Source organism: Myotis nattereri, assembly GCF_964212035.1.
Source record: "Myotis nattereri genome assembly, chromosome: 2".
Taxonomy (NCBI): Eukaryota; Metazoa; Chordata; class Mammalia; order Chiroptera; family Vespertilionidae; genus Myotis; species Myotis nattereri.
This window is the reverse complement of record NC_138076.1, coordinates 150,114,566-150,131,266: the sequence shown is the minus strand read 5'-3', so window position 1 is coordinate 150,131,266 and position 16,701 is coordinate 150,114,566. Positions and strand designations below refer to the sequence as shown.

Here is a 16,701-nt window from a genome sequence, read left to right as displayed (position 1 = left end):
CCCCCCCTTTTAGGGATTCATTGCACTCTTGTCTGTGTCCATGGGTTATGCATATATGCATGTAAATTCGTTGGTTAATCTCTTCCCCCCACCCCTGAGCATGTGCCCAGAAGAGGGATTTCTCTGCTGTTCTTATTTCTCACTAGCTAATCACAACTAATGACTAGTAACAATCCTGCCCACTTTGGGGATGAGGTCCCCAGAGCAGAGGATGCAATGGCCTAGGCTGCTACTTCCTAGTGAAGCAGGCTTACTGTCCAATTCAGGTCCCTAGTTTATGATGTTTAAGGTCTGATTCCCTTTGCTTCTTTCCTTATTAATACTAACTAGCTACCTACACTAACATATGCAGGGAGGCAGAAGGTTATGTAACTCCGTCTCTAGGAGCAAACCTCACCTTAGACCCCCAGGTAAGGGGACCTAACTGTCAGCTTTGGTATGAAAGTGCAGCCTTCCCCCAAACAAAGACAATGAGTCCACCCTTGTCACATTCTTGAGTGCCAACCCACAGGCACAGGGTGAAGGATCAAACCTAGCTCAAAAGTTATCACTCAAGTCTGCCTTATTCCTGGTTCTAGGCACTCTGGCATCTGGATTGCAACAGAACCACGTTCCTTACTAACAAACTCATCTCAGCCCAGGGTTTCGCCATCTGTACTTAGCCCTGGTAGTAGACTGTGGTTCCCGCTCACCCAGGAGCCCTGCTCTAAGCTTCTGAAAACTATGTGGGGTTGCACATTCAACTCATTACAACTCAGGCAAATAAAAATATAACACTTTAATTTTGCCTACAATTATTCCTGAGGCTGAACCTGGAGCTTAATAGGAAAACTATTTAAATCTGGCTGTATCTGATCATTTAAATGGTCCATTTAGACAATGTCCAGCCTCTTTTAAATAGGAATATTCAAAGATGCTTGTGATATTTAACAGTTTATCTTAAAGATTTTAATAATTAGCTGTGCAATAAATGTTCTGGTTTTTAATAGATGATAGATAGATAGATGATAGATAGATAGATAGATAGATAGATAGATAGATAGATAGGAAGAAATGTTCAGTCTTTGGTTTTATATTTCTCCCATCCCCTGCTTTTCTAAGCTGCTATTCTAGAATTTGGGGTTGGGAGTTGCTCTTAGCCATGTGCTATTCTTTGTCAGTTCTGCTCTCATCCACTTTTCCAGCCTGATGTCCTTGTCCACCTGGTTAATCCACACTCTGTTGGCTTCTGATGCTGCAGCCCACAAGTGAATGTCCAGTCCCTACTAATGAAGTCTAATCCTATTCCCTCTTAATTTCTGCTACAAAAGAAAATCTCTAGCCCTGGTCGGTGTGACTCTGTTGGTCAGGTGTCATCCCATGCACTAGAAGGTCTCAGGTTCGATTTCTGGTCAGAGCACATGCCCAGGTTATGGGCTTGATCCCTAGTACGGGGTGTGCAGGAGGTAGCTCATCAATGTTTCTTTTCTCACATTGATGTTTCTATCTCTCCCCCTTCCTCTCTAAATTTAATTTTTTTTAAAAAAAAAAATTCTAATCTGGCCAGTGTGGCTCAGTGGTTGAGCATTGATCGATCAACCTACGAACCAGGACTTTAGAATTCAATTGTGACCAGGGCACATACCTTGGTTGCAGGCTCCTCTTCGACCTTGGCCCTGGTCAGGACTCAGCAGGAGGCAACCAATCCATGTTTTTCTCTCACATCAATGTTTCTCTCTGTCTTTTCCTGTCTCTTCCACTCTCCCTAAAAATCAAGGAAAAAATATCCTCGGTTGAGGATTAGTAAGAAAAAAAATAAAATAAGTAAAAAATAAAAAATAAATAAAAATGAAAAAATCTATTTCAAGTTATGCTATACATGTATATGTGTATATATTTAAATTAATATTTATAAGTTTATACTATTTAAATTTTATTTGACATTTTAGTCAGCATCTTTATATGTTTAAAGGGAGTATACATATTTCATTTATACCAGTTATTAACCAGAAAACTGACTTAATTAAACAAATAAATCCTATATAATAAAAGGGTAATATGCAAATTGACCCTAACAGCAGAATGACCAAACGACCATTCAACCAGCCACTATGAGGTGCACTGACCACCTCTTGGTCCCTTCCCCTGGACAACAGGGTCCCATCACCCAATGGCAAACAGGGACGCGGGGGTGGATGGGAAGGGACGCGGGCAGCACCAGGCCAAGGCCCCCATGAGTCACCCCACACACAGAGGGAGACCCGTGGTGGGGGTGGGGCTGGAGAGCGAGCGGGAACGGCTGACCTCTTTGTCCCTCCCCCTGGCCGGCAGGCTCCGATCGCCTGATGGTGAACGGGGAACTGGGGGTGGGTGGCAGTGAGGGGCAGGGCCAGCTGCCAGCAGCCGGGGAAGATGGCCCTGATCGCAGGCCAGGCCTAGGGACCATACCCACACACGAATTTCATGTGTGGGGCTTCTAGTTTTAAATAAGTAATACATAAATTCTCCTTGTGAAAAAAGAGAATTACATTTAAAGGGGACCAAAGTTTTGCCATCCTGATGCTGCTCTTTGGGATATTGATTTTAATCTAGTTATTAAGAAACAGGACTCAGGAAGAACCTTTAACCCTTCCCCTCTTTCCTGGCTAACAGATTCAGACAGAGCACCCTGTTTCAGGAAGGAGACCTTCGGCTGTCCCCTCAGCCTAATTTGAATTAAGTATGGCAGGTAGCGGGCTTCACACAGGGCCTCAGATAGCCCTGTGTTCCATTGTTTCTGAGTTGCCTGGGAGGAACTTTTCTGCCATGTGTGTTCTGTTCTTCCTCAGCTCCCTGTAAACTGCCCATTCTCACTTCTGACTCCTCTTTCCCTTTTGTCCAGTATCTTTGCCTCCCTATCTTTGGCATTTCTGTGCTTATGTGAATTCCCCATGCATACTAGATTTTCTCCTGTTAATGTGTCTCGTTAATTTTGTATTGGCCCAGCCAGAAGAGCTAAAAGGTGGGAGGAAAAGTATTCATGTTTTATAGCCCCCACACATTATAGCTAAGGACAAATCCCCTTCAAGCCCCACCTCATTCCCCCAGAGGAAATCTGGGTTATCAATTAGATTAGCATCCTCTCAGTGCTTCTTTCAACATTTACCTATATTTACACGTGTCCCTTAGGAAATATGTAATTTCATTCTGTAGTGCCCTTTATTTTCTTTTTACATAGAAAAATATATCTATAACTTGCTTTTCTGCCCAGCTGGACGCTGTGAAGAGCCATCCAGTTTGACACAGACCTACCACATTCTTTTGGCTGCCTCACACCACTGCATGCATAGTTTGAATGTCCCCTTTCTTAGTCATTCGTCTATTCGTGGTTCAGTTTTTCCAGTTTCTCCTTACGAGGAACTCTGCAAGGGACATGCTTGTACATGTTTTCCTGTGCAAAATGTCAGTGTTTTGCAAAAGTAGACACTGATATCTGGAATTGCTGGATTATAATCTACTTGTACTTTTATTTTACTCAATATTGCTAAATTGCCCGTCAACATGACTATATCAATTTAATATTCCCATTAGCAGTGTCTGCATGCTTTCCCACACCCATGTCAATATTTTATTAATGTGTGTCATTTTTGCCAATGTAATGATTTAAAATTACCTCAGTGTTCTAAATATAATCAATTTTTCCCTGACCGGGTAGCTCAGTTGGTTAGAGTCTTGTCTCCCTACTCTATGGTTTGATCCCCAGGCAGGGCACATACAAGAGTGAATCAATGAATGCATAAGTAAGTGGAACAACAAATCAATGTTCTCTCTCCCCACCTTTCTCTCTCTCTCTAAAAATCAATAAATAAGCATTTAAAAATATATATAATCAATCAATTTTTCTTGATAATTGGTGAGGATCAGCTATCATATATTTATTGGCCAATTGTATTTATTTTCCTATAAATAACTTATCCTATTATTTTTCCATATTTCCATTGGTTTGAGTATTTTTTTTTCTTTTTTGTAAGAGTGCTCTATAGATCTAAATACTAGTCCTTTCTGTATGGTACATGTGGTAAATATCATCTCCTAATTTGTCACTTGTCTTTTAACTTTGCTTAAACGTGTTGAAATTTATCAATCTTGTAACTTTGCTTATGATGCCTTTTGGAGTAGAGAAGGGTTACATGCTCTTCAAATATATCAGTCGCAATGGAGTCAAACTTAGCTAATCCCTTTATGTCTTTTGCATTTAGGGTCTGGTTTATAATGACTTCGAGTTTCTCAATGTCATAAACATAGTCTCCTATATTTTTTTCTGATATATTTAGGATTTTGTAGTTTATGTTTGGGTCTTTAATCTTTCCAGCATTTATTTTTTGAACAGTGTTAGGTAGAGAATCTAACTTTATTTTTACCAAACAAATGATCCATTGCTCCAATGCCATTTACTGAATTGTTAGTATTTCCCTAACTTGGGTGAACTAGCCATCTTCAGGAATCGCCCACTAAAGGCACACACATAGAGTGCTGAAATAAGACAGATACCCAAGACTTATCTAAGTGAGCAGGATGTGTCTTTAAAATGAAAATTGTAACTTAGTTATTTTAGAGCCTGTATGGAATAATATATAGTAAAGATGGGTTATGTTTATATACAAGAAGTATGTAAAGGGGGAAATTAAATAGTAAGAATTTGATCATGATTGTCTGGCATGGGAATAATCAATTCACAAGAGAAATACATAAAAATTCCCAGGCTTTTCTGTGGCTTGAAAGAACTAGCTTTTTATATTAGTAGTGGGGGTTAAAACTGCAAGTATTTGGAAGTTCTAAGTACTCAGAAGACCAGCAGTCATTAACTGTAAGGTGCATGGCCTCCGGGGTTTCACCTAACCACTGAGCTTCAGGTGCTAAGTACAAAGTGAAAACCCCAGGCCTTTCCAGAAAACTGGGGAATCACAAAGATCACTGGACCAAGAACTATTGGACATTTAGGTGATTTCCAATTTTTTGCTATTATCAATAGTTCTGGGATAAAGTTCCCTGGACAAAAACCCTTGTGTACATCTTAACTTCCCTACGACCAACTCCTTCCTACAGGTAGATTCTCTGGATCAAAGAAAGAGTATGCCAATTTACAGTGCTACGATTGATGTAAGAGGTTATTTGTTTTACCGTACCCTTGGTTATACTAAATTGGAAATATGTGGATTTATGGGTTTTCATGAAAAATAAAACAAAATGTTAAACAATTTTATAGGTTAAAAATTCTCATTTCAGGGCTATTGTAGACAGAAAAACTTGTGGGTTATGTTTCTACAGAAAGGAATGTGCTTTACATTATATTGTAGTTACCACTGGGGTCCAAGTTGAAAGTGTTCTCCAGCGCTTTAACTGGTGAGCTTAAGGAAAAAGAGTGGCAGAAAAGGTTAAGAAAAAAAGGTACTATGATAAGAAATGACGGCAAAATGAACGAGAGAAAGGAAAATGGAGGAACAAGAGGGCACAGACTCCTGCCTTCATCTCTGCCCCAGCTTGTCCATTTTCTCATGTAATTGTCCTGTTTGATGTTTTCAACTCAAACGTTTACCAACTGCAGCTTCCTTTATCATCAGAGGAGGAGATTAAAGGGCAAGCACAATTATAGGCTGAGAAGTAATTACTGGGGTCAACATGAGAAGTCAGTACAGAATGTTTCTTTGTGTTGTGTTTTGTTTTGTTTTTTAGGGGAAAATCCGTGTGTTGCAATTTGCTAATTCACCACGATCTTAAGGCTGTGACCCTGAGAGATTAGTCACCCTTCCTTTCAAAAGGTTCTCTTCCTCATTTGCTAACTGGTGGTATGTCTTGTTAGTGAACACAGCAGGACCTTTAAACCTCTCTGAAAAAAATCTAAACATAAATTCAAATTCAAATAGGCAGCGTTCCTATATTTTACAATGTTAGTCAATCGACTAATTTTTTTACTTCTTTCTACCTCTTAGGATTGTTGCCATTTAAGGGAAGTCACTGAGCTAAAATCTAATTTAAATACTTTCAAAAGGCTTTGGTTTTAAGAAAACAGAGAGAATTTTCTCTATAAATAAGTTTAAGATTTAGAAAGCCAATGGTAGCAATGGCTCCCTCTAAAGACCAGAATATGGCACAATTTAACTGTGGTTTTGTTTTCAAGCTTAGAGGCTGTGGTCTGTTTTTAAAATCTCAGTAAAGAATAGATGTCTTCTCTCATCACCTTACCTACAAGTGTCCTCATCATATGTAAGTTATTTAAAGACATAAACCTACAAATACACCACATTACAATAGGAACAAAAATTAATGGGGTTGTTGTTTTAATTAAATGATTCTGGGTTTGTTATTTTTAGGTAGGACTGGGGCAATTGGAGAGTTGGTCAAAGGGTAGGAATTTGCGTTTAGAAGATGAATAAGTTTTGGAGCTCGAAGGCACAGCATAGTTATTGCAATCAACAGTGCTGTATTATGTATTCAGAGTTGCGGAGAGACTTGATATTCAATGTTCACATCACACACACAAAATGATAATTATGTGAGGCGAAGGCTAGCCAACACTATGGTGGTCATCATATTGCAATATATAAATGTGTTAAACCCACACACTGTATACCTTAAACTTACACAATGTTATAGGTCATTTCTATCTCAATAAAAAGAAAAGTAAAAAAGAAAACAAACAACCCAATGATATTTATTTAATGTATCCTATCTAATGAAGAGTGGATATGCAAATTGACCATCACACCATCACAAAGAGGCTGCTCCCACAGCGGAGGTAGGGTTTCTGTAACACAAGAGGGCTGCACCCACAGCGCAGGCTGAGTTCCCGTAACGAGCCTTAATGAGCAATCAGCAGGGACCTGAGGCTGTGTGGCACTGGGCTGAGACAGAGGACCTGAGGCTGTACACCCCCCCCCGCCCCCCGCCCAGTGGGGCTTGACAGGGGACCTCAAGGTGCACTCCCCTCCCCGGTGCTGGGCTGGGGGACCTTAGGCTGCTCCCCCTGCCCCAGGGCCGGGGATCTCAGGCGGCGCCCCCCACTCTGGCGCCAGGGGACCTGAGGCTCTGCCCCCCACCAGGTGGGACTTGATGGGAGCCCTGAAGCTGCACCCCCCACCTGGCGCTGGGCTGGGGGACCTGAGGCTGCACCCCTTGCCTGGCAGGGCTTTATGGGTGATCTCAGGCCGCATCCCCCACCCGGCGGGGCTTGACTGGGGACCTCAAGGTGCACCCTTCGCCCTGACCCTGGCTGGGGGACCTCAAGCCACGCCCCCTGTCTGGCAGGGCTTTACAAGGGTGGGGCCGGCTGGATCTGGATCTCACCCAATGGGGTGGGGCCAGCTGGGCCTGGGTCTCGTGCAATTTTGAGGCGCCGCAGTTGGGCGGGGACTTGACTCTATGTCCCATGGCACACCCCAGACTCTGACAGGAGAAAGATTTTCATATACATTTTACTAATTTTCTTTCACCTCTGACACTTCTATTATAGAGAAAGGGAAAATAGCAATATTAAAATATTTCCTCTAATTAATCCCCTTTTAATGTGCATGAATTTCATGCACTGGGCCACTAGTAATTATATAATTTGCTTGATTTGTGATATGTTTTTATAAGCCAGTGGACCTTTAAAAATTTTTTTCTAAAATTTTAGTAAAGCCAATATCACTTAAATGTGGAACTGAATCATTTAAAATTTAAATACCAATTTTGAAAAGCAAACTAGAGTCTTTATCACAATTATAAATGAATGAATGAATAAATAAATAAATAAATAAATAAATAAGATGTCTTTGTCCAGCATAGGTGAAAACAGTCATTTAGCTCAATGTAGAAGGATAAATCCTGTGCGACCCGTCACATCAGGAGTTTCTTGCAATAGCACGGCAGTCTTCTCAGACAGGTATCAAGATATCTAAAGCAGGAATATGGCGGTGATTCTTTCCCTCCACCACCACCCTATCCCCACCCCAGGTGCAGGAGCTGCCCTGTTTCTGAGTCTCTGGGGGAGGTGGGGTGCTTATCCCCAGAGGGGGGCGGGCAGGTGTGGGAGGAGAATGGAACCAGATATTCTGAGAAGGTACAACTTTCTGAGCAGGCCAATTTAAGTGACTTTACAACTATAAAGAATATTAAACATACAAGTTTTGATCCGGACCCAAATTACTATGGTGCTCTTGGTGTGAATGTTTTTCCATTACTTCAACATTTTCAGAAATTCCACATCTGGCTGTGTCGGAAAATTCAAGGATTCCCAGAAAGGCCTTTGCCACCCTGGAAGGAGCCCCTCCTTCCACTGCCCAGGTAAGGAGGCCTGGAGGCAGAGGGGCTTCCAGAATGGGACAGACCTGGTAACTGCGTCCCTGCCTCCCACCCAGAGCTTCCTCTCTGGCCTGGCCACCCCAGGCTCAGAGCTCCCTGGGCTGGTGGCCCTTCTCCACAGGACACATGGCCTTCCATGGACTCCCCATTGCTCAGGGCAGATCCCAGGCTTGTCAACTCCTGGGCAGGTTCTGCTTGGAAAGGGGCGGTGAAAGTGCGAGGGTGGCTCTCTCCTGCTCCAGCCTGACTCTGAGCTCAGGCGGGTTGGCTGAGGAAGGGGGTACCTCTGGGAACCAGGAAGGCCCTGGGTGAGGGAGCACAGAGGGACCAGGGCACGGCTGTGGGGGTGGAGACAAAGGGGTCTACAGGGACCATTGAGCCGAGGTCACCCAGAGAGCTGGGGCACCTGGGCTGAAGTGGCAGTGGCCACTCCCACAGGAAGTGCACATACAGATGGTCTGTTCTTCAGCTGCAGCCCAAACAGGGGCGTCAGCTGCCAGCATGGCAATGAGCCAGAAGAGGTAACAGCAGACAGTGGTGGCTACCAGCATGGTGATGATCTCTTGGCGGTTGGATGCCTTGTTGCTGATGAGGCCCCAGAAAGTGGTGAAGATGATGACCTGAGAGCGAAGGAGTGTGCCGTCGTGGTGGGGCGTGGGGCTCCCAGAATGGTGCCCGGCCAGCTGCAGATCTGGCTGTGATCCGTAATTCATATCTTTAACAAATATTTATTGGCACAGTGCAAGGCAATTGAAAGATAGCCTGATTAAAACAAAGTCTTCCTGTTTTTGGAGCTTGTAGGTTAGTAAAGTAGAAAGACTAGAAACAAACAAACAAACAATATATATATATAGCCCTAACCGGTTTGGCTCAGTGGATAGAGCATCGGCCTGCAGACTGAAGGGTCCCAGGTTCAATTCCGGTCAAGGCATGTACCTTGGTTGTGGGCACATCCCCAGTAGGAGGTGTGCAGGAGGCAGCTGATCGAGTTTCTCTCTCATCGATGCTTCTAACTATCCCTCTCCCTTCCTCTCTGTAAAAAATCAATAAAAAAGGACAGGAGAGAAACATTGCTTTTCCTCAAATGAGGCTGCAAGAGATATTGGGGGTGCTGTTCAAGATTATTTTAAGTGGAAGGCTGACCAACTTTGATGTGGAGGTGCTTTTGAATATCCATGATAATGAAGTCATTGTGGGCATCGCATTGACAGAGAGAGTCTCCACTGAAGAAATATCACACATTTTGGACCTACAACTCTAAGATCTACTCTTGCTTATGGGATGCTCCAGCTCTGTGCTCCTCAACCTTCTGATATAGTAGTTGATCCGATATGTGGAACAGGGGCAATACTGAATGGTCTAACTGCTTTCATATTGCTGGTGATAATAATCCATTGGCTGTGAATAGAGCAGCAAATAACATCTCATCTTTACTGACCAAGAGCCAAATTAAAGAAGGCAAATTGTCCTGGAGCTTGCCCATAGATGCTATTCAGTGGGATATCTGCAATCTGCCATTAAGAACTGGCTCTGTGGACATTATTGTAACAGACATACCATTTTGGAAAAAAGGATGGACTCCAAGAAAAGAAACTGGAACCTTTACCCAGCTTGCCTATGGGAGATGAGCCGTATCTGTAAACCAGGGACAGGCCGAGCTGCACTACTTACTGAGGACAAGAAATGCTGTACAAAGGCATTATCTGGAATGGAACATGTATGGTGGAAAGTGCACACTGTCTGGGTGAACATAAGTGGTCTTCCTGTTGCAGTTTACCTTCTGAACCATACACCTCAAGTTTTTGTTTATCCTTCAGGACAGGATAAAGAGGAACTTCTAAGTGCAAAGAATGATTAATAGTATTTGTGCTTCCTGACACTGGAAATGCCAGAATTTTCTTGCTTTAAGAGAAAAATAGTATTTAGTATTAACAAAAGCAGTTTTCTGTTTAAGTTGGTCTAAAGCTCTTCACCCAGGTTAGCAGGTGTGAATGTAACGTCATGGAATTGAAAGTCTTATGAGAGAAGAACATTTCTTCCTTTGCAGCTGCTGTGAAGAGGTAGCTGGGCAATTGGTACTTTTCCTAAAATGCACTTGAGATTTGGGTTTACATTTTTTTTCAGGCTTTGTACCAGTTCCTGTTTTCCACTGTAGCCACCCTGGCCAAATGGAAAAGCAGAGAACATAATCATAGCATCTTAGGCAACATATATACTGCCTATGTACTTCTGCTATTTAGTTGCTCAAGTTCTCTTTACATCAACTTTAAAAAAGGAATTATTACATTTTGTGAAAGTGTTTGCCCCATGATGAGATGAAATCTAACAAGACCTATTGAAAAGTTTACCATCTGCCTTAAAAATTAAAACATGCATGTTATTCAGGTTAATACATGGAGGACTAGGATTTAGCAAAGGAATTAAAAAGATACATTTTTATTTGTAAATAGTAGCAAACACATTAATTACTAGATGAAGAATGGGACCAACAAGTCCAATTTAAAGATTTTATTTTTCAGTATACAAAAGTGGTATTGCTTTTGAAAGTCAAACATAACCTGTCAAAATATTTTTGGTTTCTTTTTTTTTTAATTTTTTTAAAAAATATATTTTATTGATTTTTTACAGAGAGGAAGGGAGAGGGATAGAGAGTCAGAAACATCGATGAGAGAGAAACATTGATCAGCTGTCTCCTGCACACTCCCCACTGGGGATGTGCCCACAACCAAGGCACATGCCCTTGACTGGAATCGAACCTGGGACCCCTGAGTCCACAGGCTGATGCTCTATCCACTGAGCCAAACCGGTTAGGGCTATTTTTGGTTTCTTAAAAGGACTGATTTATCTTTGAATTAAAAACTTCACCTGAAAAAATCAATAAAAATATATATTTAAAATCTATCTATCTATCTGTAATTGCAAATTGTATTTTTCCAAAGGAAATAGAATTTGCGTTTTTTTCAGACGGAAAAAAACTGGTTTCTTGAAAGAGAGACTAACAGGGGCCTGTAGACACAGATGTAGACACAGACTCTGAGCTCAGCATGAGAGGAGTTATTGTGGCAGAGGGTGGGGTGAGCTTGGTGGCAGATGGAAACTCTGACAGACACATTATGAGTAATGATCACTGAATTACTCAGAGAGCTTCAGTGTTTTGGTCCAGTTGTTGGTATATTAATAATTTTCTTGTTCATGAATGTGCCATTGCATGAAAGTTTAGTATTTTGCACCCGGCTGTGTTCTCTGGACTGCAGATTGAGAGTGCTGTGATGAAAGGAAATGTATTCCATTTCTTTCCACTTTCCTGGGGTTAGTACAGTTATATGTACAGTTATATGGCCTCTTTATTCTACCAACTGAATAAAGAACTATTTCTTTGACTTCACCTCGTTGGGAAAGACCCCTGGGTTAGATTATTTCACTCAGGGATTTTGTACTCCTAGCATCTAACTGTGTGTCTGTCATAAGTGCTCAGTAAATATTTGTGGAAGAGTGAATAAAAAACCAAGTGAATAAATAATTTTTTTACTACATGTATGTCTATTTTCATGTGTCCAGTTAAACCACTCATTTAAGCATTCAATCATTCAACAGATAATCATTGAAAACATGCTGCCTGCCAGGCACTGTGTCTGTCCTGGGGGTACAAAGGTGAACAGAAACAGACAAGACCTAGGCCTTGTGGAGCTTACAGTCTCTATCAAGTATTACAAAAGTCAGAGGTAGAAAATTGATCAAGCATGTATGTACTATATTTTCTTTATTGTCAGGAGAGAAGGGAAATGGGGCGGGGGTGGGGAGGTGAGAGGGAGGGAAAATAGGGATCCAAATGAAGCTGAAATTATGCCCCAACTCAGAACATCCCACCGATAGACATTCCAATGCCATGATCAAATAGAACTCCTGCTGCCGCCAAGATTCTATTACCAAAGCAGTGGCCCTCTTTGGGACTACCAGCAAAATTCCTAAACCCTTGCCATTTTCTGCAGGAAACTCTAGCAACCACTCCACGCTGAAGGAGGGTGGAGGCTACCCAAACTCACTTGTCTTTTTTGGCAGTTAACTAGCTCAGCAACTTTCATACAAGATATGATTGTTACAGAACAGAAAGAGTTCGTTCATCTTGCGCTAGCAAAGCCAAACAGTAAACACTAAGAATTGCAGTGGAGAAAGATTGGTTATTTTATTATGAACTAGAAGCCCGGTGCATGAATTTGTGCACGGGTGGAGTTCCTTGGCCTGGCCAGCGATTGAGGTGGATGAGGGGGGAGGGCAAGGGGGGGGGCAGCCTGCTGGGGGGAGGGACCGAGGGAGGTTAGCTCCAGAAGCAAGCTGACCAATGGCCAATTCCACAAGGAATTGGGCTCCCTCCTCCCTCCTGTCTGGGTCCGGGGTGTGGGTGAACCAGATTCGGGGCTGTCAGGGCCCCAGCAGCAAGATCTGGGTCAGTGTGCATCATCGCTACGGCTGGTCATCTGGTCATTCCAGTTGTTTTGGTCGTTGGGTCATAATGGTTGCTTAGGCTTTTATATATAGAGTTGGCACCACCCAGGAGAAAAGGAAGCTGATGCTCGAAGTCCACACTCTCTGATCCAGGGTTCAGGCAGGGATTTAAAGCGTTTCAGTGGAACACTATGGTATGTGGAAGCATTGGCGAGGCAAGTTTTATTGGAGGACCTTGGAGCTTGGCCATTTATGGTAAGGAGCACCAACACAGGGTCTTCCTGGACAAGCAGACCCTCTGCTTCTGAAAGTGTTCTGGTGTTCAAGGTCTAGTTATACCCTAGGCCAGCGGTTCTCAACCTGTGGGTCGCGACCCCTTTGGCAGTGGAATGACCCTTTCACAGGGGTCTCCTAAGACCATCTTGCATATTAGATATTTACATTACGATTCATAACAGTAGCAACATTACAGTTATGAAATAGCAACGAAAATAATTTTATGGTTGGGTCACAACATGAGGAACTGTATTTAAAGGGCCAGAAGGTTGAGAACCACTGCTAGTCCTTTGATTCCATGTGTGGGGGAGTGTGGGTGGTGAAGTGAGGGGTGGTGAAGCAAGACTTTGTTTCCTGGCTGCTGGAGATCAAAGATCTCTCCTCTGCAGATGCTTTAGCTGCATGACTTGAAGTTTTGGTCTGTTGTCTCCAAAAAGCAACTCAGTGTTTCATTAAACAGAATAGCGACATTTGAGCATTACGTGATTCTGAGGTTACATGATTACAAGTGTCAGATTTGGTTGGGGGATGTGGGGGATATAAACTCCTTATTCCTCCAAAAGGTGACCTATATTGCTCCTGGTCCTCCCTTAAAACTTTCTATGGTAAAAGTTATCAAACTGGCAGTTAGGGGTGATCAGGCAGGCAGGCAGAGGCAGTTGAGGTCTGGAGAGAGAAGCAGGGTCTGATCCGCAGCCTTCGTGGCAGCTGTTGATCTGCCCTTGCCTCTCTCTCTCCCAGGGCCTCAACAGCAGCCTTGCCTCTCTCTCTCTCCCCAAGAGGTCAGCAGTTCAGTCCACTAGCCAGCAGCCTGGAGCGGCTGCTGACCAGCCCTGCCTCTCCGATCAGGCCCTGAGATAGGCTCGGAGACGCTAACTGGCATAGAAACCAACCATTGAGAACCAAATCTGGGTGAATTGCAAGGAGCCAATCGCTGCCTAGAAGGCGGAGCTTTTGACGCTGACTGGCATAGAATCTGATCAGTCTCTTTCTTTTTTAATTGAATTTGTTGGGGTGATATTGGTTAATAAAATTTTCAATATTGTTAAAAAATATTTTAACTTACACGGCTGAAAGCTGTTTTGTTATTTTGTTTTTTAAAGAAAAAATTTATTAGGGCATTGCTAATAAGAAAGACCGGTCTTGGCACATGGAGTCTAAACCATCAGCAGCGTGGCTAGGTAGGAAAGACAACATGTCTGATTCTGGAGGACTTTGCAAGTGTTTTTTACACATTAAGTAGCAGGGAGAAAGCCTTTCTGAAAGCATTTACATTATCTATAAACAAAGAGGTAGGAGAAGGTGAATCGGGCCTAGTTCTGGGAGTGGGGCAACAGAGTCTGTAAAACTCCTGTGTAAACAAGCAGCAGAGGCTCCTTGGATTCTATGGTGCCCGGCTAGTCTTGCCTTTTAGATAATTTCAGAACTAGCCGCCTGCAGGCTAATTTAATAATTCAAACATACATTAAGGAGTGTTTGCTGTCTTCTGCTGCTTTTGCACTGCAGTTGTTAATGACTAACCCCTTTTGTCTCTTCCTTCCACCCTCTGTCCTGCTATAATTTAATTTAGGACATCTCAGAATTTTCTCCTTGTCAATACCAATTCCTCCAAAGATAGAATCCTTGCCTCATCCGTATCTCTTTCCCCAACGCTCTGAATATGATCACTTCTTCCTTCATTTATGGTTCCATCGCTAGAAAAGCACTAATCCCATCAGTTCTGCCCTTTGTTTCTGCTCTTCAAAACTTTTTGAACAAAATTTTTTCAAAACACAGGGCTAATGAGAAGGGGGGAAGTTGGTCCAGAGAGGGCTGGCCAGATTATTCAGAGCTTGAATCTGTTTATGGTGGTCTTTTAAGAAACACAATGGAAAGCAATTCTCCTGTTTACATTCCCCCAACCTGTCTATTACCTTCCCTGTACAAAGCCCCCATTCCCTTGCTTTGAATTTAAAGGTTCTTAAAACTTTTTTTTTTCTTGACTTTTGTACAAGTCAAATTAATTTATTGTTTCACCAAAAGTTCTTTACACTTTCATTTCTGGACTTTTTAAATAATATTTCTCTTGTGCCTATAATATTCTCCTCTGTTTTAAGTCTCATGGCCCTTCAAAGCACAAAATACTCTGATCCTTTCTGAGGCCTTTGTGAACTACCCGGATATTCACTGATCAATCCTGACTTTGAACTTTACATCACACACCTGTTTCTTCATTTAACAAATGCCAACTTGTGTAATTTATATTTTTATGCTTATTTTTCTTCATCTCTTGTGATTTTCTCTTCTGTGTCAAGCACATGCTCTCACAATCAGAAACTTCATTATATTTGTTGTGATAAAGGTTAGTTTGTAAATTTTTTAAAATTTCTTTTTTTATTGTTTAAAGTGTTACATATGTCTCTTTATTCCCCCCATCGACTCCTCCCTGGCCACTCCCACCCCCAGGACAAGCCCCCACCGCCCCAGTGTCCATGCCCACTGGTTATGCTAATATGTATGCATACAAGTCCTTTGGTTGATCTCTTACATCACTCTCCCCATCCTCCCCTGCCTTCCCTCTGAGGTTTGACAGTTCGTTCAGTGCTGCTTCTCTGTCTCTGGACCCATTTTTATTCATCAGTCTATGTTGTTCATCATATTCCACAAATGAGTGAGATCATGTGATATTTATCTTTCTCCGACTGGCTTATATCCCTTAGCATAATGCTCTCCAGGTTCATCCATGCTGTTGCAAATGGTAAAAGTTCCTTCTTTTTTATAGCAGTCAGGTATTCCATTGTGTTCAGTGGTTCTCAACCTTCCTAATGCCTCGACCCTTTAATACAGTTCCTCATGTTGTGGTGACCCCCAATTTCATTGTTACAAATTGAACATAATTAAAACATAGTGATTAATCACAAAAACAATATGTAATTATATATGTGTTTTCCGATGGTCTTAGGCGACCCCTGCGAAAGGGTCGTGTTGGGGTCCAGCCCCAGCAGGTCCAGGGGTTCCCAAAAGTGTGGACGGAGTCGGCGAAGAAGGAATGACACAGAGACAGCGTTCAGTTGATCAGCAGCCTAGCCAGGATCTCTAGCCAGGATCTCCAGCCAAGTTCTGTCTTTTATTGTCTTATTACATCTGTATTTATACCAGTTGATTTTAATCCTATCAATTTCTATTCTAAAGGTTAGGGCCTTTCTTATCTCCATTCCAGGGAGTAAAGATTATGTAGCTTAAGCATGTTTGTTCGTAAAGTGATTAATTACCCGTCTGGCACTTAGTTAAGGGGTTTTATTCCCTCCCTAACTTCAGGGAAAAATCCCTATCTGGGGAAACAACCTTTCTCGGAGAGGTGACTTGGTTAAAACACATAGCGCCAAGAAGGGGAGCAAAGATATTAAGAACAGTATGCCACATACGCCAGGTCCCCCGAGACATATGCTGTGCAGATGTTTCTTCCCTGCAGCGACTGTGTCAAGCAGCAAGGATGGACCGGCTTCCGCCAGGGTCATTCAACCCCCAAAGGGGTTTCGACCCACAGGTTGAAAACCGCTGGTGTAGATGTACCATAGTTTTCTAATCCACTCATCTGCTGATGGGCTCTTAGGCTGTTTCCAAATCCTCGCTATTATAGATTGTGCTGTTATGAACATCGGGGTGCAAATATCCTTTCTGATTAGTGTTTCTGATTTCTTGGGA

At 42.5% G+C, this 16,701-nt stretch overlaps 2 pseudogenes across 2 annotated transcripts; one reads left to right on the top strand and one right to left on the bottom strand.

Annotated features, from left to right (window-relative positions):
- Nucleotides 1-5,299: 5,299 nt before the first annotated feature.
- On the bottom strand, nt 5,300-8,947 carry LOC308513889 (V-type proton ATPase subunit e 2-like; annotated as a pseudogene). The gene is made up of 2 exons: nt 8,705-8,947; nt 5,300-5,366 (listed from the first exon to the last, which is right to left on the bottom strand). The product of its transcript is annotated as a V-type proton ATPase subunit e 2-like (transcript).
- Nucleotides 8,948-8,966: 19 nt separating this feature from the next.
- Nucleotides 8,967-10,156, top strand: LOC308513888 (tRNA (guanine(6)-N(2))-methyltransferase THUMP3-like; annotated as a pseudogene). The gene is made up of 2 exons: nt 8,967-8,995; nt 9,354-10,156. The product of its transcript is annotated as a tRNA (guanine(6)-N(2))-methyltransferase THUMP3-like (transcript).
- The last annotated feature ends 6,545 nt before the right edge of the window (nt 10,157-16,701 follow it).